This window comes from Rhinolophus sinicus, chromosome 2, assembly GCF_057876585.1.
Source record: "Rhinolophus sinicus isolate RSI-liver-muscle chromosome 2, RSI-T2T, whole genome shotgun sequence".
In the NCBI taxonomy this organism is placed as follows: domain Eukaryota; kingdom Metazoa; phylum Chordata; class Mammalia; order Chiroptera; family Rhinolophidae; genus Rhinolophus; species Rhinolophus sinicus.
In genome coordinates this window covers 102,408,530-102,435,734 of record NC_142502.1, presented here as the reverse complement: position 1 = coordinate 102,435,734, position 27,205 = coordinate 102,408,530, and the positions used below count along the sequence as shown (strand labels likewise).

The 27,205-nt window shown below is 43.5% G+C and overlaps 2 long non-coding RNA genes across 5 annotated transcripts; one reads left to right on the top strand and one right to left on the bottom strand.

Moving 5' to 3' along the window:
* Positions 1 to 2,185: 2,185 nt before the first annotated feature.
* LOC141571861 (uncharacterized) lies at positions 2,186 to 18,254 on the top strand. 4 transcript variants are annotated; one of them, XR_012496914.2, is made up of 5 exons: positions 2,186 to 6,505; positions 12,423 to 12,713; positions 16,015 to 16,111; positions 17,241 to 17,414; positions 17,977 to 18,254. It is a non-coding gene; the product is annotated as an uncharacterized LOC141571861 (long non-coding RNA). The 4 variants fall into 4 exon arrangements; XR_012496912.2 differs by having other exon boundaries at positions 17,869 to 18,254; XR_016020344.1 differs by having other exon boundaries at positions 17,241 to 18,254.
* LOC141571862 (uncharacterized) lies at positions 7,848 to 12,514 on the bottom strand. Its single transcript, XR_012496915.2, has 3 exons — positions 12,399 to 12,514; positions 11,819 to 11,923; positions 7,848 to 10,577 (listed from the first exon to the last, which is right to left on the bottom strand). It is a non-coding gene; the product is annotated as an uncharacterized LOC141571862 (long non-coding RNA).
* Positions 18,255 to 27,205: the final 8,951 nt, after the last annotated feature.

Here is a 27,205-nt window from a genome sequence, read left to right as displayed (position 1 = left end):
AAGACTGAAAGGATAACAACTTGAAGCTGAATGGCACCCTCCACAACTAAGATTGAAAGGACAACAACTTGACTTGGAAAAAAGGCCTGGAAGTACACACTGTTCCCCAATAAAGTCTTCCCCTTCCCCAATAAAATCTTTAAAAAAAAAAAACAAAAAGAAAGAAAAAAACAAAAAGAAAGAAACCATGATTTCTTGTCTTGGAATATTTCACTGAGGTTTTGGTACTGAAAAAATAGGAAGCAAATTATATGTGGGTCAATAAGTGAATGGTGAAGCGAATTACAGTATATATATCTGAAAAATACTAATAATATACAGAGGGTTCCGAAAGAATGTATACACACTTTAAGAAAGGAAAAAACCATTAAAATTGTAATACTCAATGTGTACTGGTAGCAAAAGATGAATACAAGTCACGTCTGAATTCTCCAATTACAAGAGGTGCTCAAAGTGGTTACCATCAGTTCTAGACATTTCTGATTACGGCAAACTACTGCTTGAGCAACATTGACCGAAGTGTCCACTTGTATCACTGCGCATGCCGTTTCAATTTCTTCCTGAAGTACCGCCAGTGTAGCTGGTTTTCTATGGTACACCACATCCTTTAAGGTCCCTCATAGGTAGAAGTCAAGGGGTGTTAAGTCAGGAGAACATTCTTGAATTTCAAATACACTTCAAAATGGTCTTGAGCTCCTCAAATGACAACTGTGCCTCCGCCATTTTCTTTGACTATCCTGCCTATCACATGGTGACACTAGCATTCATTTGATTAACGCCATCATTTGCGTGAATGCCGTACTACACATTGCTACCGTAATTCAATTCAACTTCGAAAAGTCATACATAGATAACATCTCTTAAAATGTGTATACATTTTTTGGCATCCTCGGTATATTCTGTGACAGTTGGGGTCCCAGCAGAAAATAGATGGCACAATCAAAATTGGGAAATTTGAAGAGAGTTTGATAAAGGGGCCATTTACAAAGGTGTGGACAGAGTTTAGAAACAGCATCAAAGCAGAGGAAAATTGTTCCCACCTCCAGTCAAGGCCTGAAGATGTAAGTGGGGCCCTGCTGGGACATGGAGGAGAACACCTGGAAGGGCCCCCGGACAGGAGCTATGAACTTTGATGGAGGGACTCAGCTGGTCTTCGGTGATCTGGAAGGGAGGGAGGAAAGGAAGACATATCCCTCAAACCCAACCAAAAGCCAGAGGAGGGCAAAGCGGCACACAACAGCCTCCTAGAGCACAGAGTAGGTGAAGGTAGTTGGTGAGAGAATCTGCAGGGGCAAACAGAAGATAGCCAGCACTATGAATTTACTGCGGGGAGGGGGATCTGGGCACAAAATTGTAGGTGCACTACAGAGATGTTAGAATATATATCCATTTGAAAAAAAAAGATCGATGGGAAATCCCCCCAAAAGGCAGTTACTATTGCATGAAGATGCTGGGGAGTGTTGGGGATTTGGGTGAGATGCAGAGCTGTTGACTTTCAATTATTGATAATGTGGCTATGTTGTTTTTCTAATAAAACATAATCAATGAAGCAAGCGGAGAAAAAGTGGTGGGGGAGGGGAGAGCAGCCTAAGTCTCTCCCCTTACTCCAAGGCAGCCGCTTGAGGGCCTTGTGGTATCCTTCCAATCGCTTCATTGGACAAAAGGGAGAAATGACTTGTTCAAAGTCATAAAGCAGGTTAGTGGCAAGAGGAGGAAATCTGGAGCACTCCGTCCTCACACCTGCAGGTTTCCAAATTGCCCTTAACTCTCCATCCATCTCCACACCACCCCTGCCTCCCTTTCCCCCCACCACTTCACCCCCTTCCTTCCCTGTTTTTCTTCTGCTGCCAATCCTAGAATTACCCCATCTGAAGCCTCTAAACAGCCTCACACCCTTAATCTCACAGTCTGAATGATAAATCCTGCAGGAAGGCTCATTCCATTCAAACCCTTCACACTCTCCTTTGAGTAGCTGGGTGGTCTCTTCCGCTGAAACAGGGGCTGCTTGCCCTTCCTTCCACTTAGCATTCCCCCAGGAGTCGAGGACTTCCTGGGAGCCAGCCATTCGCCTCCCAAACAATATCCAGATACGACACGGCCCTCCCAACCGCCTTTCAGGGCCAGACCATAAAATAAAGCCGCGTGGGCCTTGCACCCCTGGACGGAATCCTTTGTCTGGATTGGAAACAGCCTGAAAAGATGAAAGGGCCTTCCACTCTGACCTCTTCACCTCTTGTTATCTTGTGCCCACTCCCCTTAGCCTCTCTGAAGCAGACAGCAGCATTTTCCCATGGTCACTGGGGCTAACGACGTCTTAACAGCTAGCAGAGAAAGGAATGTGAGGAATGCACCTGCCTATGGGGTGATTATTTTCATCAAGGACAGGCTGAAATGGATAATGAGGTCAAAAACAAACGCCATCTCTTTCTCAAAGGACTCTAAAGAGAGGCTATTAGATATAGTTCATTAGTTGGGGGGGGGGCGGGGGTAGAGAGCTACTTTTTAGACTGCAGCTTGAAGAGAGATGCAGGCATTTTGCCAAGTTTAGATTTTCCTCCAAGTCAGCAGGGGGCTACGTTTAGACTCAGATTCAAGCTTTTATATATCTGAGTTTCATTCAGGTACAGGCAACAAGTGACATCCTGGACTCAAAGAAAAGATTTGCAAGAGAACCTGTTATAACTATACAAGTGGGGTCCACCATAAAAAACCTAATATCCAAAAATCAAACTTGGAAACTGATAAACCAGAGTATGTATATAAAAATATATTTATCACGTGTTAGTGTCTTTATAAAATGTCCCCTTTGGTATCCCTACCCCTCATCCCCAGGTTTTACCCTAACTTGCAAACTGGAATCTCTACTTCTAAACCCTTTCCCTCAACGCCTCCTGCATCCAACACAGGTTCATCTTAAACTCAATGTACCCCTGCCCTATTCAAAAACCTCACTGATCACCAAGGTGGAAGGTGAAAAGGTGTGTGCTACCATAGTGCCCGGGCAGAATAAACACTCCTTTCCCTTCCCTTTTCTTTATATCTCCGTAAAATGAAGTCCAAACTCTCTAAATGGCATTTGAAGCTCTGCAAAATCTGAACCTAATTAACTTCCAATCCGTAACATCACCCATTGCACACACACCCCACACGTATATTTAAAAGACCACTTTCCAATAATAACGTCAACTTGGCTAACCTGGTCCCAAGGCAAATGCTTCTGGCAGTAGCAGTGACACAGTAAGCTCTGCTGAGTATGTTTTGGTTCTTCTTTGGGTTTAATTTTCTCATGGAAAAAACCCCAAACAAACAGAACTTCAGGCTTGGTTCAGTTTATGCAGAATCACTTGCTGGAACACTATGGGGGGATAGAGAAGGCCAAAGCCAAAGGCTGACCTCCCAGCGTGCCCCATCGGACAGGAAGGGGCTTGGACGTACACACACATGAGAAAAAGCACACCCCTCAAAACACAAAAACAATAACAAGCATCCACAAAACAAAGGGAAAAGAACAAACTGGGAATATAGAGTGCAGTGATTAAGAGCGTAAGTGCTTCCTAACCTTGGCTAGTATCCTAACTTCTCTCTAAGTTTCAGTTTCCTCACCAGTAAAATAGCGTTAATAATACCTACCTCTTCTGGTTGTTGTATATTTAAAAAGATGTGAGTAAAGCACTAAGCAGACTGCCTGGCACTAGTAAGTTCTATCAATGTTAGTTTTGATGAGGATGGTGATCTAGACTGATACCTGCAAAAGTTGTTGTTTGCATAAAAAGACAAACTGGCTCTCTGTGGAACACGCTAGACTCCAAGTTCCCAGATTAAGCTGTGCTCACTCTGGGTCTGGAATGTGCTTTCCTCTCCTCTTATCTCAGGACTCCGCTCCGAAAGGACGCCCTCCCAGTGAGGCCTTCCCAAACCAGCCCCTAACCCCCAGCCCAGCAGAACGAATTCCTCATTCCATTAAGGAACCATGGTTCTAGGATAGCATGTTCATGCCCTATAATAATGGCTTGCATATGTTGGTCTCCAGAGTTAGAATATTAACTTCTTGAGTATTCATTTTGGAATTCCCAGCATCCAACACAGTCCCAGATCTAACACGCCCATGCACATGCTCAGTAAGTGTTTGGGGAAAGGATGAACAAGGAATGAACAAAGGAAAGGCTGGTTGTGGGGACAGAGCCCCAGAAAGCAGTTTCCAGGCTCTCGGCCTCACATAGACAGGTGCTGGCTCAGGTAGTAAATGGCCATCAACTGTGATTGCATGGCCATCAGCTGTGGCTAGCTGGTCGTCAGCTGTAACCAGTGAGCCATTGGCCACTAATATAACTGCTGTGGCTAGGCTAGCAAAAAATGGGGGCTAGCAAGAAGATGGTGGCTGGGCTGGCAAGTGCGGATTGCAGTTAGGATGGCTGGTTGCGGACAGTGTGGATCCAGCCTCCAGTGAGACTATGGTGCCGCCAGCAAGAATATACCAGTATGACTCCCCTATCTATGGCTCCGTGGGTGCTCCTTTTTGGCCTCACCATATCCTGCGTTCTCTTGTGGGGAGCGGGAGCAGAGACCCCGCCTGGCTCCCCGTACGACAAATGGCGCAGCGAGCAGGGTCTCCCGCACGCACTGGTCCCTGAGGGTACCTGCATGGTTTTACACCAAATCCCACCCATCTAACCTCTCAGCCCTCAGACTTTTGCCCACACTTGTTTGAGAAGAGTCACAACTACCGGTGGGTTCCTGGAATCTAACAGGGTGTTACTGCATTTTCAGCTGCTGCCTCCACCCCACCTTGTGTGACCTGCTGACCAGCTGGAGATGCCACAAGGAACATGACTCAGGGTGGCCGGAAGACAGTTTAGTATCAGAACTACAGGACTGCTGTTCTAGGAAATGTCTGCAAATGGATCTGTGTAACGTAGTTTATCAATACTAACAACTTAGTGGGTTTACATTCTCTTTAGCTCCTAGGAAGCTCAGAGGAACAAAATGATAACTGATTGCTTTGAATTTTTGTCCAGTAGTCATGAAAGACACCAATGATCCTGATTCTTCTTCCTACGCTGAGCCTCAATCCTCAGTATTCATTATGACAGAAGGGCGTCAAAGTCTGTGGTGATGGAATAGGACAAAGATATTGGGTCTTGACAGGATATTGGGTGCTCAGTCACATGAGCACCTGTGACACCCAAGTGAACTGACGGGCCACAGGGAGAGCTTCAGGGCCTCCAGAGAGGTAATGCATGGGATAACAAGAGAGGTAGTATAGGAAATGAAGCCTGGTCTCCCATCAGATTTGAGTCACTTTAGAGATTCACCACTTACTAGCTACAGGAATATGCGAGTATGTAAACATCTGCATTATGGGGAGGATAACCTAAATCAGAGGATGCAAGTAGGAGAATTAGATGGGACAATGAAACCTATTGTGAACCAAAAAAGAGGGTTCTATGGAAAGTAACCTCACAGGGTGATCTGATCATAAATTCCTAACAGGGCAGGTCACACCCCAGGCATATAGCTTTTGTAGTAAAAGGTTAGTCTTTGCCTTAAGCAAGCCCTGTCCATTGTTCTCGTGCATCTAGGTTAACTCACCTTTGAAATACCAGAAGTAATGCCCCTTGAAGGAGGTATTAACCCTCAAGAGAGCACATAATCTTGTTAACTATTCTGTAATCCAATCCCCACCTTACTTTCTCCCACCTCCAACCTGTAATCTTCCTTATGTTGCCTCCTTAATTTCAAAGGCATAAAAGAAGATGCAAAAAAAATGCTCAGGAGCATTTGAGATCTTGCCCCCTGGCACATGTCAGTTTGGCTCAAATAAACTCTTAAATAAAAATTTTCTAAAGGCTTGGATGTTTCTCACATTGACAGTATGTAGTACCCTGCACATAGTCAGTGATTCCTCAATAAAGGTAGTAGAAAGCTACAGATATATGAGTAAGATGGAGTAATACTGGCCCAGGAAATAAGCAGAAACTAAGGAATGTGTACAAGGTCTGACAATTAAGTTCGTGAACTTGTTGCAACGCTGTTGCTGACCTTTTTTGACATCAGAGGGTTTATTCATTATGAAGTTGTGCCAACTGGACAAATGGTTAACCAAGTTTACTACTTGGAAGTGCTGAAAAGGCTACATGAAAAAGTTAGATGACCTGAACTTTTCGCCAACAATTCATGGCTCTTGCATCACGACAATGCACCAGCTCACACGGCACTGTCTGTGAGGGAGTTTTTAGCCAGTAAGCAAATAACTGTATTGGAACACCCTCCCTACTCACCTGATCTGGTCCCCAGTGACTTCTGTCTTTACCCAAAGATAAAATATTGAAAGGAAGACGTTTTGATGACATTCAGGACATCAAGGGTAATATGACGACAGCTCTGATGGCTATTCCAGAAAAAGAGTTCCAAAATTGCTTTGAAGGGTGGACTAGACACTGGCATCAGTGCATAGCTTCCCAAGGGGAGTACTTCGAAGGTGACCGTAGTGATATTCAGCAGTGAGGTATGTAGCACTTTTTTCTAGGATGAGTTCACGAACTTAATTGTTGACCTCATGTGTCTCTGGGTTGGGAAGGAAGGGAAAAGAGGAATATGGGTAGCTGCTCAGACATAAATGTTGGTTTCCAAAGGCAAGGGGAGGGGCAGGGACTGAAGTGAAGAGATGGGTAGCAAAAGTAATGAAATCATCTGTCTCGAAATCTGAGAGTCATCTGTTCATCTAACGCCCAGCCCTCATAGCCGTGTTCCTGCCTTGCCCAGGGCCCTGCCCCACTAGATCGACTAGGATCCCCCAGGGAACTTAGGAGAGTCACTTAATTACGATCTGATATTTTAAGATCTGGAGAAAAATCTTGGACATCATTAAATCCCACCATGTTATTTCATCAGTGAAGAAACTGAGGCCCCAGAGAGAAACTTGCCCAATGTTATCATTCTAGTCCTGCCTCTAATGTGCTGTGAGACCTTGGGCAAGTCACTTCTCTCTGAGCCTGCAGTTTCCTCCTCTATAAAATAAGGGGCTTGCAGTATTTAAAGATCTATGTTCCCTTCAACTCTGACCTTGGCCGTATTAAAGTAATGGTTTCTTCCACCACTCTGAAGTTTAGACATTAGATTCCTCAACTAACTAACTCTCTCTCTCTCTCTCTCTCTCTCTCTCTCTCTCTCTCTCTCTCTCTCTCTCTCATCTCACACAAAAGTTAAGAAAAAGGGCAGAGGCATAGCTCAGTTGGTTAGAGCGTGAGCTCTGGGAAATGGGGCTGCTGGTTCGATTCCCACATGGGCCAGCGAGCTGCACCCTCCGCAACTAAGACTGAAAGGACAACAACTTGACTTGGAAAAAGTCCTGGAAGTACACACTGTTCCCCAATAAAGTCCTGAAAAAAAAATTAAGAAAAAATATGTTTGGGTAACTCTCAAACTCACTTAATTTAAAGCGAGTGCGAGTCTTCACCAGGGATAAGGGCAAGAGAGGGTGGTCATGCAGAACTGCCAGGGGAGACGCGGCTCCTGGGCGCCTGCCCGGCGTGCCCAGTCTGTGATCCCCTCACGTCACTGCAGGGCTCCTCAGAGCTGGCAGCCCTGCGGGGATAAGTAAGGCCAGCGATCGCACCTTACATGGCCATCCCCGAGGCCTCCCGGAATCCCTGGGATTACGCAGACTTCTGGAAGACTTGGAGCAAGTGCACGTCACCTGCTGCCGCCACAAGTGTGCCTGGGCTTCTGCAGCCTCCGTCTTGTGACTGAGGAATTTGTAAATGGAAGCTCTGAACTCACACAGAAGAAAATGTCTCCCTGATGTCACACAGTTGCTGCCAATTCATCAGCTCAAGCTAAAGGTCAGAGAGGGGGAAGCCACTGCTGTAGGGTCCTGCGGCTGCTCCCTCAGTTGGGGCTTCCCTTCCAGCAGGCTGCGCGCCAGCCGCCCGGGCCAGCCGTGGAAGCCAAGCCCGGGGCTGTTTGCATTTCCAGGGCACGCACAGAGGCAGTCCTAACCCCACTTAGCTGCTTCTGCCCTTCCCTTTGCACATTAACCAATTCATCCTTCCAGACCTCTCCTGCCACCACCACTCTCTTCCACAGTCAGGGAGTACCTTGGAACCTTGATACAATGCTGTCCTGAGGGTCCTTCCCTGGGGTCACTTCAGGGATAAAACCAAATTGCATAGGGTTTCTTTTGGTATTTTAATAACTAAATGCACTGGTCAGAGAGCAGGCTACAAGTGTACTGCTTAGGGGGACAGCCTGCTTCCACTGCTTTCTAGTAGTGTGATATTTGTGCATTATTTAACCTCTCTGAGCCTGCCTCCTGACCTGGAAGGTGAGGATAATAAGAATACTCACCTCACAGTGGTTTCCTGAGGATTCAGTGGGAAGTACTGGTACAGAGCGTGGCACGTCGTAAGTGCTCAATAAATGTCAGCTTGGAACCAACACTCACAGCTATAACCGGACAAGTTACTCAATTCCTGAGTCTTAATTTCCTCATCTGTCCAATGGGGGTAGTAGGCATATGTAACTGACAGGGTTGCTGGGAGGACTCAGTGAGAATGAATGTAGATCAATTAACACATCACCTAGCACTGAAAAAATAAATGGTAGCTGCCGGGACTATCACCTTCATCAATCAAACTGTGATCTGGAGGGAAGGTCCTATATATTCCTTATAAAACACCTTCTCAAAGCCTGACAGAGCCCTTGGCCCCTACAACTCATAATACACAGTTAAAGATGAGAATAGAAAACATGTCTATGGTCAAACATGGACACAGGAAAAAAAAATTGAATTCGTTTTAGTTTTTCCCTCTTTGGGGGATTGTTTTCAATCCTGGCCTAAGTTTCCAGGGAGAAGGAGATAAGAGAAGATGTTACATGGGTAAGAGAGCAAGGATTAACTGCCGTGACAGCAAGGAGACAGTAAATGGAAAATGAAGTGACGTCAAGGACGAGGAGGAGGCTGAAATAACTGAGTAATGAGAGAGCAGTGGATTTCTCTAGAATTCAAAGAGCCCCAGACTAGTTCTCTACTTCAGATGCAAAGAACAGACCTGGAACTATGACAACAACGGCCACCACCTGGTCAGAGTGGCTCCCTGCCCCCACCCATGGGGTGCTGCTGGGGGGTCTCCCTCTTGGACACCCGCGAAGCCCCCACTCACGGACTTCTGCAGTCAGTGGCTGACTGACGGCTGCTCCTCACCCACCCTGCTGTCTGCCCTGCCTCTCCTTCCCCCCTGGTGCCCTCCATCGTAAACTTCTGGGCACAGGGAGGTTCTAGATGAAGCTCTGATAAGGGTAAAGGTGAGGCTTCTCTTCTGGGTCCCTCTCATTCCCTGCTCTCCCCCAAACAGAGGAGCCCTGGCAGGAAACACCTCATTCACTAGGTGTGCTCCTCCTCTGCCTCTCCTGACCAGTCTTTCTCTTTCCCTTAAGACAAAGGTGTATAAGGATCCCAGTTGTCTCTTTCTGGGTGGCATTACTATTTTAATGACAAGATTAGAGATTTGACACAAATATATTCTGTAAACATTTCCTGAGCCTACCTAATTGCCAGGCACTACCCTTGGCCCTTCCACTTGCTCCTGAGGGCTGAGGCATCAGTTTCCCAGATGCTTCGATAGGAAATCTTGGACAATCACAGTGCGTGACTCTCCACACCCTCTTGCCTTTCAAATCCAGGCAACAGCCAAGTGTTGTGAGATGTTTCTTCTGCCTTCCATACATGCTTCTCCCTTTCTGTTGCCACTGGCACCTCACCTCTGCCCTCTCGTCTGTCACTTGTCCCTTATTCACAAAAGCCCCTGCCTCCTGCCTTACCTATCCTGTGCAACCACCTCATCTTCTTAAAAGCCCCCTTTATCACATCACCCCCCCCACAGCTTCAAACCTTTCAAAGGGTTCCCCCCATATTTCATTCAAGGTCCTGCATAGCCCTGCCCTAACTCTCTGGAGAAGGCTATATTCACAGAGCCTGCTTTACCCATGAAAGGGATTTCGAGGATGGAAGGAAGAGGGGGTTCCAGGGTACCCATCTGACCAGAAGTCTTTGCATACAGAAGGCCCTGGTGTAATGTGGCTGGGACAAAAATGTGAATCATAGTCAATGAGGGCAGCCAAATTCCTATCTGGGAAATCAGGGCAGTCTGAAGGGTGAGGCCAAGCTGTAAACAGAATGAGTAATGAAGTCAGAAGCTGGTGGGGACCAGATCATGTCTAGATGCAGTTCAAGGAAACGGAAATGGTACAGGACTGAGGTTGTGAATTGAATTATAAGAAGGTATTAGAGACCTGCTATGCTGCTCTAATAGGAATGGGAGTGGAAGGAGCAGCCCGTGAAATCTCCCTTTCTTCTGGCTTTGCTCTTTTGTTTTTCATGTCCATGTAATGCCCTGTCTTCCCTGCTGCCCATGGTTTCCCACCCTTCACATGGCCCCAGCACTGCTGAATGACTTGTCCCAGGTTGCAAGGTGGTGTCCCCAACTCCCACCTAATAGAGGACATGCTAGCGAGGCGAACTCAAGTCATGTTCATAGGTTGGCAAATGACGTCACAGCTCCATGTCTCAGATTCCTCATCTGTAAAGTGAGGACAATAATTACACTATTTCATAACAGGGTTATATAATAATAACACTACTATGAGGATTAGCCAAGCAAATATTTGTAAAATGCTTAGAACAGTGCTTGGCACTTAGTAAATGCTGCATAAGTGTTAGTTAAATAAAAATAAGGTGCCCAGCTGGTATACAGGGCCAGTACTCCACGTCAGTTCTAATTTTAACATTCAAGTCCTTAGATTCTCCACCACTAAGGTCAGGAGCAGGTTATGACGGCCTAAGCTGACTATAGGACTTTCAAAAATTAATTTTCATTTCAACTAAGAATAGAAAAACATGCTGTTGGCTTATTTTACTTGGGCACACAGGAAATATCATTTGGGTTACTACCTTTACCTGCTCTTAGGAAACCACTAAGAAGTCCAGAAGGACCAGTTCAAATAATAGTACCCCTCCCAAATTTATTAGACCTTGCCAAAAAAAAAAAAAGTCACACTTAGAAAATATGGGTGTTAAGAAGGAACAGCATGGGTTAGGGAAGCTCGGTTGAGTCTGGCAAGGTTCAAGGCTACAGCTTTCATCGGAAAGGTAGCCGAGAGCAGATAATGCAAAAGGAGGACATATAATAATATTTATTTTTTGCAAACTGTTGGGGGAAGGGTATTTGGAAAGGAGAGGGAGAATATGAGTGTATGGTTTGTAAAATGATAAAAAAATGGACAGCGTATTATAGCTCAATAGCAATTCAAAGGCGATAGTGCAAGTCTGTTTGCTCTAGCAATCTATCAAACAGAAATCTTTATTAACTGAACCTCTCACGCGACTACAATATGGTACTAATAGATGTTTGAAAGTGATGGCCCTGATAGACTGTAAAATCTTAAACAGCTTTCTAAAACAGGGAGAAAAAAAACAAAAAAAAAAGATTAAGTGAAGCTTGGTATGGTTTGTGACTAGCGTATTTGTATTCTAATTTTTTGAAAAGCAATATTTTTGTCATCTGTAGTATGTGGTGATTTATATGCTATCTAATAACTTTCTATCCATCATAATATTAGAACAATACATTGCCTGATTAAGGTTGGTATCAAGGTTTAATAAATACACTTTTTCTCTAAACATGCTTTTCCACCCCCTATGCTTTAAGGCCTGTCTCTCTGCGAGAGCAGGATTTTGTTTTTGGTCCCGATTTGACCCGTCTTCCACTGTTTTTATGCTTCCCTAAAAAAGAGGGCGTCCCTAGCCTTAGGAATCACTTACCCTGCCTCACACAAGTTCCATTCACACTTCTGCTTCACACTTGGGGTGGCGGTTCTGAGGTGGGTGTTCTCTTTTCCATAACAGACAACAAGGAAGGCTACCTGTCTGGGTAGAATTTTAAAAATAAACACATCTCTTGGGAGGAAAGGTCCTCCCAAGAGCAGGGCCAGCGACAATTGTGCGGTGTGGAGCACGTGGCTTAATCAGAACAGAAACGGAGCCTGCCAGGACCGCCCCGGGGACGCCGGAGACACAAAGCAGAATTTGGATTGTGCCCGCAGGGTCCGGGATCCCTCATCCACATAGGAGGTCCACCCGCCTTTTCTAATTACCTTCCCATTCCTTTCCCTCCCCTTCTCAGCCCGCAGTTCAGGGCTCTGCATACCACAGGGGTCAGACAGAAAATAAAATCCATACATGGACTCCATCTTCGGGTCACAGAATTTGGTTAACAACTCAGACTGAAGATGGCCCCACTCCCACCTCCCTTCCCCACCACGAAATGTCTGCTTGTAAACACCAGTCACTTAGTAACACCCTCCATCGGTCCCCTTTGGGCTATTATTCATCACGGACTAACCTTAAACCAACTTTATCTTCACAGGCCTCCCCCCAGAAGAGAGGAAATTCCACAGCTCTGACGTGATGTGAAACGTGATCTGCACGCCCCAACACTCTTTCTTTCTCACTCTCCCCAGCCAGTTCCCAAACTGGGTTTCCCTGGCCCCCCTCAGAGGCCTTCTCCCATCCCTCTCCACACTGCCCCCCTCCTTCATTCCCTCTCCATTTTACACACTGTAACCTGATAGGATGGAAATGCAGCTTCTTTCATCTTCCATTTCCCACATCCTGAAAATCTGAAGAGAAGGAGCCCACCCAGATAAAGGAATTCCAAGTATGTGTACCCCCCACCCCCTTTAGCTTCATTCACAAAGCAGATTACTAATGACCCGAGGCTCCAGGGAGGCCCTACTCCCCTCCTACCCTCTCACCCCTGCCTCCAAAGGGTTTTTACTCATTCCGGTCCTTACTCCTCACTGGCACAAAAGCCTAAGTCCACACGCCCAGAACCAAAAATTAACTTTTCCTTGGACTCTGATCCTAAGAAATGCTTTCAAACTTCACTCTGATTGGGACTGGAAAGTCTAGAAGATTCGGTTTACCATTTTTCCGTGCCCTCGTTAGCATTTCTAGATAAGAGGGCTCAGGGAAAATGTGTTGTTGGATGAGAGGGAAGAGAGATAAATGTAACATGTGATGTTTCAAAGAGACCCGCTCATGGCTTTGGGAAAGAGCATAGGCCATTCTAACCCAGAAACATTTCTCTCCAACAGAAATTGTTTTAAGACCAGAGGAAAAGACGCTTATTTGAGGGTATAGGTAGAGAAGTGGGGCGGGAGGTGCCTATACGACTGTGTGTTTGTGGAGAGAGGTTCTGGTAACATTTTTGTTAATTTGAGTCGAAATATCCTATTGCAGTTCTTCAGTACCTGGAAATTAACAACTACAAAATGTGCTTCTGGTCGGTTCTTGAGTCACCCTGTCCTGAGTTCTGTCACTGACAGGGAAACTGAGGGCAAGGACAGCTTCTCTGACCCCAACGCCCAAGCATCCCCTTCCATTAAGGGTGATAAACTATCTTATCCATCCTTCAGGAGAGTGTGAAAGCTGCTTTGAATCTGTACCAGCTCTGAGATAACCAGTTCCCTGAGTGCACTAGTCACTGCGTGAAACAGGATTTCTTGTATGAAGAAGTGCTCCCCAGCCTGATACTGAGGAGTATATTTAATAGATTACTAATCCATATTGTTCTTGCAAACCAGGATACTTAGCTAACTTGTTTAACGCACTAGCATTGGACCAAAACTATGCTCAACTCTGGGCATATGTTAGTGCACTGGGTCATACTACCGTGTTTCCCCGAAAATAAGACCCAGCCAGACAATCAGCTTTAATGCATCTTTTAGAGCAAAAATTAATATAAGACCCCATCTTATAGTAAAATAAGACGGGGTCTTATGTAATGTAAGACCCAGTATAATATAATATAATATAATATAATATAATATAATATAATATAATATAATATAATATAATATAATAATATAATACTATATATATAATGTAATACTGGCTATAATATAATATAATATAATACTATATATATAATGTAATACTGGCTATAATATAATATAATATAATATAATATAATATAATATAATACTGGGTCTTATATTAATTTTTGCTCCAAAAGACGCATTAGAGCTGATTGTCCAGCTAGGTCTTATTTTCGGGCAAACACGGTATTGCCCAAGAAGTCTCATGGAATTCCAAGAAGAATTCAAGAGACTTGACCTGGAAGATGCAGTAGTGGTGATAAGAAATAAGACTGTGGGAAAACGGCCACATGGCAGCTCCCAGGTCATCCCAATGGTGCTGAGAAGTCTACTGCAGCTCCGCTCCAGGACTGGCCGCCATCTGCGGTCCTCATGGGAGTGAGTGCAGCCTGCTCTCGGTTGCCACCTGGTAATGGGCTCCTCCATAAGCTCCTCATCCTTAGACAAAAGCCCCACAAAGTGTTGGTTTTATGACTGCAATTTGGGACAGATATTCTCTCTGGGCCTCAGTTTCCTTACCTATAAAATACTAACTAACCCTTGCTAATCAAAGTGTGATCCTGAGACTGGCGGCAAGGCTTCACTTGGGAGCTAGCTAGAAACGCAGCATTTCAGGTCCCACACCCCAACCTCCTGTGTAGGAACAGGATCCCCAGACGATTCTTGTGCACATTCCAATTGGAGATGCTCTGGCCTAGACTCGGGATCTCTAGTCCTCTTTTGAGTTCTGAAATTGGCTGATCTCATTAAGTGGTTTCCAAGGAAATTTTTCTTCTCTGATAAATGGTTTTCCTTCTTTCTTCCACCTCCAGTCTTGGCACATTCTCTCTCCCCTGCAAAGGAACTCAAGTTTCAATAGACCTCGGATTTGCATGAGGAACTTGTTTAAAATACTGAACTCAGGATGGCCTGTTGGCTCAGGTGGTTGGAGCACGGTGCTCCTAAAGCCGAGGTTGCGGGTTCGATTCCCACATGGGCCAGTGAGCTGCATCCTCTACAGCTAAGATTGTGAACAACAGCTCTCCCTGGGGCTGGGCTGCCGTGAGCAGCCGGAGGTCGGCGTGAGTGGCCGGCAGCCCGCATGAGTTGCTGTGGGCGGTGGACCAACGACTGGTGACCGACTGCCTCAGCCTGGGGGAGCGCAAGGCTCATAATATGAGCATGGGCCAGGGAGCTGTGTCCTACACAACTAGACTGAGAAACAACGCTTGAACTGGAGTGGGGGGAGGGGTGTCATACAGTGACTCAGTTCCTGCTCCCCGCACAAGAACGCAGGATATGCCCAGAAAGGAATACCAGAGGAGCCATGGATAGGGGGTTCATACCACTATATTCTTGATGGAGGCTGGTCGAGACACAAAAGCAAACATCAGCCAGTACCCCAACAAGGGGTCTTCTTGCTGGCGGCTGGGCAAGACACAGGAAGTGGGATCCACATGATCTGCAACTGCCATCCGTGCTTGCTAACCCCACTTGTTAGCCGCAATCCGCAGTCTGCTTCTCTGCCAACCAACCAACCCCACTCGCTAGCTGCAATCTACTTGCTAACTGCATTTACTAGCCGCAATCCGCCATCTGCTTTTCTGCCAACCCCCTTGCCACCACAGCCATGGCAGTTATATTAGTGGCTAATGGCTAACCGGTAACAGCTGATGGCCACCCAGCCACAGCGGATGGTCATCTAATAACTAAGCCAGCACCTTTCTACGTGAGGCAAAGAGCATGGAAACTGCTCTCTGGGACTCTGTCCCCAAGTGGGGGATGCTGGAGAAGCGGGGTGTGGGGGGAGAAAAAAAATACTGAACCCAATCAAGAAACGCACTGAGTTGGACTGGAGTGGGGCCTGAGAATCTGCATTTCAGCCAGCTCTCTCCCATGGTTCTACAGATCATGGTCCCCAGATCACATTTGTGTTTCCTTTAACTTTGTATTATAGAAAATTTCAAACATATACAAAATAGTAATAATGAGCAATTATGTTTCAATACACACCTTCAACAATTATCAACTCAAGGCCAATTTTATTTCACTTAGATTATATTTTTTAAAAAATCCTTCACATCTAGCTTTTCCCCATAGGAGAACATAGTGAGAAGGCATCTGCATATCTGCAAGCCTGAGAGACAAACAACTGACCACGCAGTACCCTGATCTCGGACTTCCAGACTCCAGAACGGTGAGAAATGAATGTCTGCTGTTTAGCTCCCATCCCACCCACCCACCCCCAAAAAACAAACAAAAAACCTTCACATCTAGACCCTCCCATTCTTGGTTCCCGGTTCCCTTCGTCTGTTGCTAGTCTGTTAAGGTTCAGCTTGTTCTCCTTGAGGGCGTGTCCTATTGTCTTGGAATCCCCAGTAGCAACGCTGTGCCTGGCACACAGAGGCACTCGGTAAATGAGTACAATAGTACATTTTAAAGAATTTTAAAGGAAAACATAAATTATCATCTACCTGGATGGCTTAAACTGGAGGTAAACAAGATTATCTGATCTCTCATTTTTAAAATTCTTTGCCTGTGATTCCTTTTTCAGTTAAAGAGATCAAGGCATCAAAAAACATCTTACCAAGTGAAAGAATTGGCAAAAAATTTCCAGAAGTCCTAGTTTACATTCCTTTCCTTCTGGTCTTAACATTTTATAAAAGATTTTGTGTCTGTGAATATGTGGTAAGAGAAGGTAGGAAAATACCTCTGGGGAATGAGGATATTGTCTCACGGCCTTTGTTTTAGTCTTTAACCGAGTAATAAATCTCTTAAAGCTCCTGTGGTATTCGGAATATCCTGTACCCGGCAAGGTCTTCCCACAGTTGTGAAAAGAATTCAAGTTTACTAAGTGGGCAGAGCGCTGATATCCCAAAGGCACAGTCCAGCCCTTTTCACCTACTTGCTAATTACAAAGGCAAAATCTGAGAATTTGGATGAGTATGCTAAATAATAGGAGGGAAAGGGAGGGAAGGCAGGACCAAACTGAGAAAAGAACTCTGCAGTTCCAAAACTCAGAACAACAATCAAGGGAGAAAGCAGTAATTAGGCCTGATTATCATGCAAGGCAGCCCCAGTGAAACTGGAATGTAGCCGGAGAGACGAAAGGCTGGATGGAGAGTTTGCTGCGCTGGAGACAGGCTTTGATGTCTGCAGGGAAGGTTGTGTTTCATTCAGCCATCCAGCCAACCAAAAAAATGTTGCAAGAGCAATATGAAACCTTCTAAAATGCAGCATAAGGCAAGCTGAAATGAGAGCAAGTGGCTGGGTCCGAGGTCTCCTTGTGAGTGTGTGTTTGTGTACTTATATGCTGCTTTTCTCAGATTTACTGCTCCAGCCTCTAGGATCTGTCAGAAGACAGGAAACGAGAGAAGGAGAGCACGCTCGACTATGAACTCACCATCCGTGGCTTAGCAGATTCTTATGACAAGGGAGAACATATCTCAGCTCGGGGCAGCTTTTTTACCTGCTGTGGGGAGAAAGCAAAGGAAATGGAGGTAAATGACTGTGTGTGCCCTGGGAGGCCTGGAACTATGATAACAGATGCAGATGAAGTCATGTGAGGCTGCCAGCGACCAAAGCTTTTATACCTACTGACACAGGAAGAAGAAAATGAGCCAAGAAAGTAGGCTAATCTCTCAGAGAAACATAAAATAGGTAGCAAGTAACCTTTTTACACCTTTCACTCTTTAATTGCTTCAGGCCCAGCGCTGCGAAGCACGAGGAATTCCTTGTGTATCCTCATCTTACCTCTCAGTCTCTTAGGGGTATTGCCTGTTCTAATATATTGTTTTTGTATCTAAGTTAATTGCTCAGCAAGGTACATTCCCAAAGGTTCATTTCCATGCAAGTGACTTGGTATTGGGACACGATCAACTTTTTACTAAACCACTGACAGCAGAACAATAGGTTTGTAGTAAAATGTCATGTTATTGTTTCATTTATTCACAGGGTGCTCACCATGGAAAGCAGGGTGTGCAGTCTTGATTTTGCATTAAGAAAGTCCATGAAAATACAAAAATCTTACGTGGGAGACTAAACGCAATTTCTGTTTCTTAGGGATGACCAAAAGAAGACCCACTCACCACTCTGCAATACCATCCAGACGCATAGTTCATTTCTTTTCAAAAAAGATGATGTACGTTGTTGATCACATTATCTTGAAGGAAATAAAAGAACATTTATTACATATCCAACACATCACTTCTTGGGTTTATTTTAGCCTTTTCCTCTGAGTTTGCAATGGACCATCCACAGAATCAGCTATTTTTGCAGTGATTTCTTCTGTACTGCAGTTTACCCTTAAGATGTGTATAAAATAATAATGACATATTTACCATAAAGCGAAGAGCCCATAGAATAACTACACATACAAACCTATTATATCTATCACTACTGATACTGCTACTACAAGAAATTACGTGAGTGAAGAATGATGCTTTGATGTAATAGGCTGTTTTTCCCCCCAGTGTCACTTGGTTTAGGAGAAACTCTACTTGATCCCTTCTATAAAATTCCCTGAAATTACTCTTGTAGTGTGAAGCATGAATTTAGGATACATTGCACAAGATTGAAAATACCCTTTCAGTTATCTTATATAATATTTGAAAATGAATTGTGTTTTGTTTTCACTCAGCTCTAAAAGAAAGAGGCAAGAAAGAGGAAAAAAGTCTTAACAGCTGCGTATTTTTTTTTTTTTAATAACAAGAAAGTAGCATTCCCCAGAATTTCCAGTAAAACCCGTAAGATTTAGGCAGTTCATCCCTAAAGTATGTGTGGGATGCTGGGAGCTCCTTGGCTTTTCCAGGCAACCCTAACCCCCTCAACCCCCCCCAAAAGAAAACTCCCCACAAAAAAACAAAAGCAGATGGGCTGCATCTGAACGAATCAAACTCCCTAGGGGCCAGAGCTCTCTGCTCTAAATGCTAATAGAGTGAGTAATCAGAAACCTACATTTGGTAAATTATTTATCTTATCTCTGGAACTCAGCAAAGCATCGGAGACAGCAACTTCTGTAGAAAGATGTTGGTCAAGAACTCCAGCTGGAATTTGTACTTTTACTAGAAAAGGGAAAAGTTCAGAGACCAGAGATTCATGAAGCAATAATTTTTTTTAAATGACCAAAGGCAAAGCCAAGGAAAACTGACTTCACAGTTCTGTGGAACAGATCTGGTTCATGTTTTTTCTGATGGACCTTACGTTCCATCCGTATTAGGGTAATGGCAAAGCAAACCCATAGATAATAAGGATCCCTGAAGAGCTGGGAATAGGTTCCAGCACTCCCCATCTCCACTGTTCCCTTGCAAAGGGCAGCCAGCCAGAGTAACCGGAAACAGTGGTTCTGAAACCTGAGCTTCTTGCATCAAAATCACCTGGAGGGCTTTTGCTGGGCCTCACCCTCACAATTTCTGACTATGTAGGCTTGTAGGGGCGGGGCCTGATCATTTGCACCTCAGCGTTTTGAACAAGCTCTCAGGTGCTGCTGTTGGTGGCTCACGGACCACACTGTGATAACCACTGGCCTTGAGAGTGGAGTCTTTCTACAATTTGGTTCGATTTCTGTAGAATCTAAGCTCCCTCCCTCAGGATGAAGAATGGAGATTTGGAGGTTTAATGGCTATGATTCGGATTTTGACAGTAAAATTAGCCCTAGAAATTAATCTTAACATTTTCACCAATTTTACAAAAAATACGAACTTGATAAATCAAGTCCATCCGTGTTTAACGTTATACTTAGAACACATACATGTGTTTTATGTCTCCATAGTTCCACTTTTGAGTTCAATAGAATTAAGCAAATAGAAACGTAAAGGTTTCATTTGAATAAGTGAATAAGTGTTTGGACAAGTCACATTCACGTTTATAAACACATCACATTTTTTGTTTTGCCTGTATACAACTTCATTAGTTCACGCATACTGTGGACTCCACTTTGATGAATTGAATTGTGAAATAAGAGGAACCCAAATGATTCCTTTCCCTTTGCTATTGTGGGAGCTAAAATAATAAAATGCTTTTCTTCCTGCCTACTAAGTTCTTCTAGCTGGGCTAATAATCAAACGAACAGGGACAGATTAACAGGAGAAAATCAAATTGTAATACATGTGTACGGGGAATTCACATAAGCATGAACATTCCAAAGACAGTGAAGTAAAATTGGGTATATATGTAACTTTGGACAAAGGAGAAAAGGTGTAGAGTGGGGTCTTAGATTCTCAATGTGAAAATGGGTTATTTGCAGGTAATTGAGGAAGAGCAGAAAACAGGTGGCAGGTAAATTTTTGCTAGGCAACCCAGAAAACAAAGGGGGGAAGTCAGGGTTTAGTCAACAGGCTCCTGCTTGGAGTCTTCCTGTCTAGTGCTAAGGTGATTCTATTAATGTTCCCTTCATGAAGCGGGTTTTTCCTCCTGAATCTCTTAGGAAGCGAAGGGAAAAGGTCAATGGTCCTTTCTGAGTCTTTTGTTTCTTAATAATCAGCTTAAAATCAATATCCCAAAAGGCAGCTTTAGGGTGGCTTTTTGGTCCCTTCCATTTCTTTTCTTCAAACAACAAGTGTATTTAGAGCACATATTGTATATATGGATAACGTACAAAAATATACTGGGGGTTTACCCAAAATATGTACAAGTGGACACTTTGGTCAACGTTGCTCAAGCAGTAGTTCCCCATAATCAGAAGTCTGGATGCTGATGGCAACCACTTTGAGCACCTCTTGTAATTGCAGAAGTCAAACGTGACTTGTGTTCATCTTTTGTTATAAGTATATATTGAATATTACAATTTTAATAGTTTTTTCTTTTTTCAAATGCGTATAGATTTTTTTCTTTTGGCACCCTCTGTATAAGACAGGGCGTTGACTCTAAGAGGAGATGAGACCAAATAATATAAACCACATGAGTTGGAGAAATTCCCCAGCAAATGGTGGCCATGGATTGCTTTTACAGAAGGTGGTACTTGAGTTGGGTCTGTTCAAAAATCCTTCTATGGCTTCTTGTCACCCTTCAGATAAAATTCATACTTGTCAGAATGACACACACAGCTCTTTGTGATCATTTATGTTTACCTGTTCAATTGGATTTCTCCCCACTCCTTTTTTACCACAGGGCCATACTCAGCAACAAGGTTAAAGTCTGTGATTATGTGAATTTCACATGTAATACAATTGACCATTAATCCTCTACCGAGCACCGGCTCCCTTTCTCAAATGGGGGCAAACGGAAGATCTCTTTGGAGGGGGTCTTGTGCGGGGCAACTGAGAAGGACTGCCTCGTGATTATTTGAACTTCACTTCCGTGAGGTGAGCAGTCAGTTGTGTACATGATGAGTTTCATTGTCCTTAATTTGAGTGCTTTTGTGACAGCATGAAACAACTGAAAAATAACAATTTTTCTTTAACGTCACAAAAATGCGACCTTTTCCTCTATTTTGTGCTTATAAGATTTTTGGACCCTACTTACTACCATAAGATAGGTTTTTCTGTCCATGCGAATTCTTGCCTCTGGGTGTTTACACATGCTGTTCCTTCTTGCTGAAATTTGAATTTCCCCGTCCTATCCTTTGGTTGATTCCTGTCTTTCTATTTGTGTTTCAAGACCCACATCAGGTGCTACCTCATCTCTGAGGCCTTCCTGGACCCTGGAGATCAGATTCAGAGGGTGTCATAGCTTGCTTTGCATAGTTTGTCCTAACTATATTCACTGTAGAGTAAGTGTTTAACTGTGTGAGAGGTGCTCATTAAATGTTTATGAAGAAAGGAGAGAAAATGGAAAGGAAACAAAAGCAAAGAGAGATGGGAAAATGTAAGTTTCACTCTGGGGACGGCAAGTTCTATCTTGCCCTTACGCTGTCCTCACTCATAAGGAAAGAAAGACATGCAATTATCAGCAGAAGACCTCTAAATAACTGGGTCTTAGTTTCCTTATCTGTAAAATTGGGAATAATGACAGTACCTGCCTCATAGTGTGGTGGGGGGAGTGTTATATAAGGCACTGAGCATTCTTTTTGGCACACAGAAAAGGGCTTAATAAATGTTAGCCATTATTTGCTACAGTAGATTAATTCCATGCTTTTATGGGGGCATCGTATGACTTACTAAGGTGATGTTTCACAGGTACCTGAGTAAGTAATTGGGATCAAACCAATTACTAAAATTTAGACACAAGATCTCTGAAAGATATAGGTGGTACTTTGAGGTTTTTCTGTGTTACTGATGACTCAAACAGTTGAACAGTTGAGCTGAACAGTGAGATCTCCTGGGACTGAGATGGGGGAAGAGGGAGTGCAAGATCTCTGTCTCCGTATCAAAATGGCTTCATGGAGAGAAGTAGCTTTGTTTTGAGTTCTCCAGAGGGCATGATTAAGACCAAATGAAGGGAGGTGACAGAGAAACAGATTTTAATTTACCATTTAAAAGTTTCCCAACAAGTATAACTGTATGGAACAGGCTGCCTCATAAGGTAGTAAACTATTTGTTTGTTTATTTATTTATTTATCTATAAAGATTTTATTGGGGAAGGGGAACAGAACTTTATTGGGGAACAGTTTGTACTTCCAGGGCTTTTTCCAAGTCAAGTTGTTGTCCTTGCAATCTTAGTTGTGGAGGGCGCAGCTCAGCTCCAGGTCCAGTTGCCATTGTTGGTTGCAGAAGGCGCAGCCACCATCCCTTGCGGGAGTTGAGGAATTGAACTGGCAACCTTGTGGTTGAGAGGATGCTCTCCAACCAACTGAGCCATTCGGGAGGAAGCTCAGCTCAAGGTGCCATGTTCAATCTCAGTTGCAGGGGGCGGAGCCCACCATCCCTTGCAGGACTGGAGGAATTGAACTGCAACCTTGTGGTTGAGAGCCCACTGGCCCATGTGGGAATCGAACTGGCAGCCTTTGGAGTTAGGAGCACGGAGCTCTAATCGCCTGAGCCACCGGGCCAGGGCCCCCCGCCTGTAGTAAACTTTCTAGTAGTGATAATCAGGTAATTAAAATGGATGTTCTAGGATCTTCAGCTTTAAGATTCTTGATTCTGAAATATGAAAGGCTGTTAAGCTTGTGTTAAAACCGTGAACTTGGGAATTCAAAGACTTGACTTCGAATCCCAGATTTGCCCTTTGACTGTGGGGTAATCACTTAACCTATCTTTGCCTCAGTTTCCTTATCTGAAACATCTAGTTTCCTCAGTATCAGAAGATTGATTTTTAAAAATAGGTATATACTTTAGCACAGTTAATATAGTTAACACCCAATAAAAGGCAACTATTTTTATCAGGTTCAATGCTCTCATGTGTGTGCTCATATAAATTCATATCTATGCCTAGGATCTTTTCACCTGTAAAGCTCAACTGTATATTACCAGTCCTTTCTCAGTGTTCACACGTTCCAGCTCACTCATTTTGGTTAATCTAGGCACTAGTCACTCAGCCATCCCCAGAGATTTGGTAGAGAAGTATTTTCCTTTAAGCCCAGGGAGTGCGTGCTTTCTGGGTAGGTTCCAGAGTAAATGCCCTTTTCCTTTAAGTGACATAAATAATCCAGTCATTGCTTCCAAGCTCTATTAAGAAGAGGAACAGACCTGTTTCCTCTAGTGTCCCCTGAGTGCTGATAACTGGATGCCGAGGAGTTGGCCAGATCATGTGGGATAGGCAGCTGTCTACATGGTGTAATTTGAGGGGTTTGAGGAAATCCCCCTGCTTAAAATATCTTCCTCCAATGGCCGGGACACATGCCTGAAATGTATTATTTATTCTTCACAATAAGATGCTGCTGAAATACAGTTGTTATCCAGGAATGGGCTCATTTTCAGCCATTTGCATTCATTAGCACCTCAGTTCAAATGATCAGATTAAATTGTCATTTGATTGAGTAGAGTCCCAAAGATAAGCAGACACAAGACAAATAAGTTTTAATGAGGGAAACTGATTCCCAAGGGTTAGAAATATGGGGCACTGGGCCACTGAGGTGAGGGGCTGTGTGGATGGTTAGGACAGTTTGGGGAGAGCACGAAGCGCCCAAAGCAGGAGAGGGGAGATGTAAAAGTGGGTTGGAAAGCCTCTGAACGCTATTCCAGGATTTCTCTATTTTAAATATTACTATAATTGAAGACATTTAAAAAATAATACTCCCCTCCCCTTTGGGGTATTTTCTTAGATTACTTCCCCAAAGTGAAATTCCCAGGTTAAAATTAAAGTTTTGATTGCACAATGGGCAAATGCTATAGAGCTACCAGTTTGATGTAAGAATACTTGGATTGAAATCCAACCCACTCTTTGTATAATTTGTATAATTGTTCTTGCAGATGGCCATTCATTCTTTCATTCAACCAAAAGTTATTGAGCTTATTGTAAGTGCCAGGTGCCATATTAAGCTCTGGGGATACAAGACGAAATCAGCAATCCCTAACTTCATACAGACTAATTATTCATCAATTTGAGACAATTTAACTATTCTTGAGTGTTGTATCTTGTAGAATGTGGAGTCAGTCTACATTCCTGACATTCTTTTTTTTTTTTCCTCTTGACTCTTCAGTTCCTTTCTCCTGAAAAATACCTGTTGTCATTTTATATAGTCTTTTTTTAAAAAAATAAATTTTATTGGGGAATATTGAGGAACAGTGTGTTTCTCCAGGGGCCATCAGCTCCAAGTCATTGTCCTTCAATCTAGTTGCGGAGGGTGCAGCTCACTGGCCCAGGTGGGAATCAAACTGGCAACCCCATTGTTCAGAGCTTGCCTTCCAACCAACTGAGCCATCTGGCCGCCCTATATAGTCTTTTAAACAGTTACCATAGTACTATGTTTGTCAAACTGATGCAAGTGTTTCAGTAAAATTTTGCTGTAATTCCATCTTCCCAAGAAGGCCAATCTGAATAATTTGGTTAATTATCATTTTTAAGTCACCAGACACAGAGGCCCTGTGATCTACTCCCCAATTATTGAGTTGTGTCTAGGAGGCAGCTATTATTAGCCCCAAATTACAAACAAGGAAACTGAGTCTTTAAAGGTTAAGATTTCATACCTTCTAAGTGCCTGAGTCAGGATTCAAACCCACCCACCTCGGTCTGACTTCAAAATCTGTGCCCATATTGAACATGAAAACATAATTTCTTAAACAAACACTTTAATGGTTAACATCGATAAATGGTTATAGAGTCATCTAAAAATAGGATTGTCTTGTATAGACTTGAATGGGAATTTCTGAATTTCAGAGCCAGTATTTTTGTAAAATTTTTCCAAGGTATGTTTGTTTGCTGGGGCTGTCCTAACAAAGTCCCACGGTCTGGTGGTTTAAACAATGGAAATTTATTTTTCTCACAATTCTGGGGACTAGAAGTCCAAGATCAAGGTGTCGACTTGGTTGGTTTCTTCTGAAGCCTCTCTTCTTGATTTGTGTGTTCTTTGTCTTCATATAGTCGTCCTCTGTGCGTAGGTCCTGATCTCCTTATAAGGATACCAGTCATATAGGATCTAGGCCCACCCAGATGACTGCATTTTATCTTAATTACTTCTTTAAAGGTCCTATTTCCAAGTACATATTCTAAAGTACTGGGGGTTAGGACCTAAACATATTAATTTTCGGGTGCGGGTGGCACTATCCAGTCCATAACTTACAGTGAACCTACAGGTGTTACTCATTACCTAAGAAAGTTGGATAATGAGATGCTTTGCCTTACCATGTTCACATCTATAGTTGTCTCAGAAACATTTATGAATATCTACTGTTCAAGGTTTGGTACTAAGCGAAGGAAATGAAAACTGTGGAGGACGCGGTCCCTGTCTTCAAGAGCTCACAATCTCTCTGGAGAGCCGTTTAGAGAGACCAGAGGTCCTCAAGCTCAAAAATACATCAGTGTCACCTGGAAGGCTTCTTAAAACACAGATCACTGGGCCCTCCCCCCAGAGTTTCCGATTCAGTGGATCGGGAGTGGGCCCAAGAATTTGCATTTCTAACAAGTTTCCAGGTGCTGATGGTCTGGAGATCACACACTTTCGGAACTAGTGAGCTAGACATATCAAAGTCACATGTGACGTGTATGATTGAGGTGACACAGGTGCTTGGAGAGCACAGAGGAGGGGCCATTTTCTGTTTTCATGCTAAAGCAGCTGAGGAGACAACTGGGAAAGTCCCTCTGCACCTGAAAATTCCCCAGAAAGTTTTAGCATTGAGACCTTGACTTTGTAAACATGTTACGGTAAAAAGCACTGCATTGCCTATACCATTACTTTGCTAGTTGGCAAATACTATCTTTGGTATTAATTACATCTATGTAAGAAAATATAAAGAGCCTGTTAGCAGTAAATTCTGGGTTCTATCCTTGCTCTGAAAATGCTATGGGAACTTGGTTGAATCACTTCCTGTCTCTGAGATTTGATTTTGGTCATCTATAAAACTAAAGAAATTAGATGAGAAGATCTTTAAATTTCCTTCCAGCTCAATCTTTCTGATTTTATATATCCTGTCTTATCAGGATAAAAAGATTTTTAAGCAGAAACTGAGACCATATCTTTTGCCTCTGTGTATCTCTGTGGTACTTAACACAGTGCCTTAAACAGAATAGCTGTTCAGCAAATGTTTTGTTGTTGTTTTTTTAAAGGAGGGTGCAGCTCACAGTGGCCCTTGTGGGAATGCAACTGGCAACCTTGGTGTTATTAGCACCACACTCTAACCAACTGAGCTAACCGGCCACCCCAGCAAATGTTTATTGATTGATTGACTTAATCAGTCAATACAAATGCAAGACATCTCATTGCTATAAAGATTATAGCTTCCCCTCACACTAAGGCTAATCCTTACCCCACATGCTTAGCTGCCAGAAGCTCTCATGTTCAGCAACCATTCCTCTTTACCACCACTCACTCACACAGTTAACTTTTACCATTGTTCCAATCCCCATTCATTTCTCTTGGGCACAATGCTGAAGGAAATTATCCACTGACTCTATTGTCTTTCCATTCATTACCTTGCTTCCTGATTTTATTTAATCTGGCTCTTGGCCCTCTGTGCTCTGAGTGTGACCTCTAACGTGCAAAGAGCTACTCCATACATTGTCTATCTCTTAATCAGCCTGTGTTCCAGGTATTAGGGCTTGTGCCTCTCTCACCTGTGGACCTTGGGCAAGTTATTTACCTTCCTGGATATAATAACAATTAAGGGGATTAAAGAAAAAAATATATAAATGTATGTGCCATATGAATGTCTATCATATATGTAATACGTATGTGCCATACATATGGCACATAATGTGATTAATTAGAATAGTACTTAGCACATAGTAAGTGCTCAATTAATATGAGATATTATTTCTA